The sequence below is a fragment of the Alligator sinensis genome, unplaced genomic scaffold (assembly GCF_000455745.1).
Source record: "Alligator sinensis unplaced genomic scaffold, ASM45574v1 scaffold487_1, whole genome shotgun sequence".
In the NCBI taxonomy this organism is placed as follows: Eukaryota; Metazoa; Chordata; order Crocodylia; family Alligatoridae; genus Alligator; species Alligator sinensis.
Window position 1 is genome coordinate 107,032 of NW_005842301.1, and position 2,140 is coordinate 109,171.

The window sequence follows — 2,140 nt, forward strand, 5'->3', positions numbered from 1 at the left end:
TGATCCTTCAGCTCCTTTCCTTTGCAGCCTCTGTGGTCTTCAGCATTCGGAAGCTCCGTTGTCCCTGGTCCTCAGCCGGAGGCTTTGTCTCTCCTCTCTTCCTTTTATTCTGTACTCTCTTCTGTTATTCAGGACAGCTGCAGGTGGTCACAGCTCTGTGGTTTTGGTCTTGTCTCTTGACCTGATGATGACCCCTCCTGGGGTGGACGGCCTTTTCAGTAACAGGGCCTTATGATCCCTGTTACAGTACATTACCCCAACTACTTTGTACGTGCAATGAGAAAACCTTTGTTTTAGCAAACTGATAAATTAAATAACTGATAAATTTGCAGATAGGTCTGATGTTCTCTGTTGAATTAATCAGGACTGGTGACATGCTTTAACTAGCAACATGTCACCTACTTAAATACAAGATACCAGTATACAGGATATATGAAATGGATTTTGTGGGCAAGGGAAAAGAGTACCACCATCTCTGAAAAGCCAGTGATTGCATTTGGAAGGCATGGTTCAGTAATTTGATATAGAGCTAGATATGCATATAGTTTTATTTCAATTGTTGTCATCATGGCTTCCACATGACTTAAACTACCAACTTACTTAATGTCATGTATAAAAATGTGGTGGAAAAAGCCAAGGATCCAATGGCGTCTGAAAAGGCATCTTTGGGAGAGTCCCCTAGTGGTGGAGAGGTGCAGTTTGGGGTGACCTGAAAAAGATTTTGTCTGGAAATCCCAGGCAAACCTCAGCCCCTTATTTAGTACTGATTACACAACACGCAAGCCTGGGGGGCTCTCAGTTAGCTGGCTGGAATGTGAAAATGAAGCTGCGGGTTGGGCACCAGTCCTTATTCAGGAGAGTTAGGGATATGTGTGGTTTGGAGTGACCCAAGGTGGGCTTTGCCGCATAATCACAGCCCAAAATAAACTCCTTATTGGCGCAATGTACTTAGCATGCAGGCATTGAAGGGTAGGTGGCAGGTAGCAGGCTGGTACTCAAAAACCAAGCGTTGGGTCAAGCAGGGACTGGCTCAGGCTTTTTCTGGAGAGTCCCCAGGTGGTGGAGAGGAGTGTTTTGGGTTGATCTAAAAAGGATTTTGCCCCATAATCCAAGACCAAATTCAGCTCTTTAGTCACAGGAATGTACACAGCACACAGGTCAGGGGGCAGTCACTTAGCAGACTGACATGCAAAAACTGAGCTTTGGGTCAGGTAGTGCCCAGCCCAGACTTCTTCAGAAGAATCCCCTGGTGGCAGAGATGTGTGGTTTAAGGTGACCCAAAGAAGATTATCACTCATAACGCCAGACCCAAATGAGCTCTATATTTGGTGCTTGGTAATTAACACACAGTTCTGTGGGGGACTTCGATTGAGAGGCTGGCGCACCAAATCTGAGTTTTGGGTCAGGCAGGGACTTCTTTAGGAGAGTCTCCATAGATTCATAGATGTTAGGGTCGGAAGGGACCTCAATAGATCATTGAGTCCGACCCCCTGCATAGGCAGGGGGAGAGCACCACCTCCCTTGGGAGCCCGTTCCAGACCTTGGCCACTCGAACTGTGAAGAAGTTCTTCCTAATGTCTAGTCTAAATCTGTTCTCTGCTAGCTTGTGGCCATTATTTCTTGTAACCCCTGGGGGCACCTTGGTGAATAAAACCTCACCAATTCCCTTCTGTGCCCCCGTGATGAACTTATAGGCAGCCACAAGGTCACCTCTCAACCTTCTCTTGCAGAGGCTGAAGTGGTCCAGGTGCCCCAGTCTCTCCTCATAGGGCTTCACCCGCAAGCCCTTAACCATATGAGTGGCCCTTCTCTGGACCCTCTCCAGATTATCCACATCCCTCTTGAAGTGCGGCGCCCAAAACTGCACACAGTATTCTAACTACGGTCTGACCAGTGCCCGATAGAGGGGAAGTATCACCTTCTTGGATCTGTTCGTCATGCATCTGCTGATGCACGATAAAGTGACATTAGCTTTTCTGATGGCTTTGTCACACTGCCGACTCATGTTCATCTTGGAGTCCACTAGGACTCCAAGATCCCTTTCTGCTTCCGTTCCACCAAGCAGGTCATTTCCTAGGCAGTAGGTATGCTGGCCATTTTTCCTCCCTAGGTGCAGCACTTTGCATTTCTCCTTGTTGAA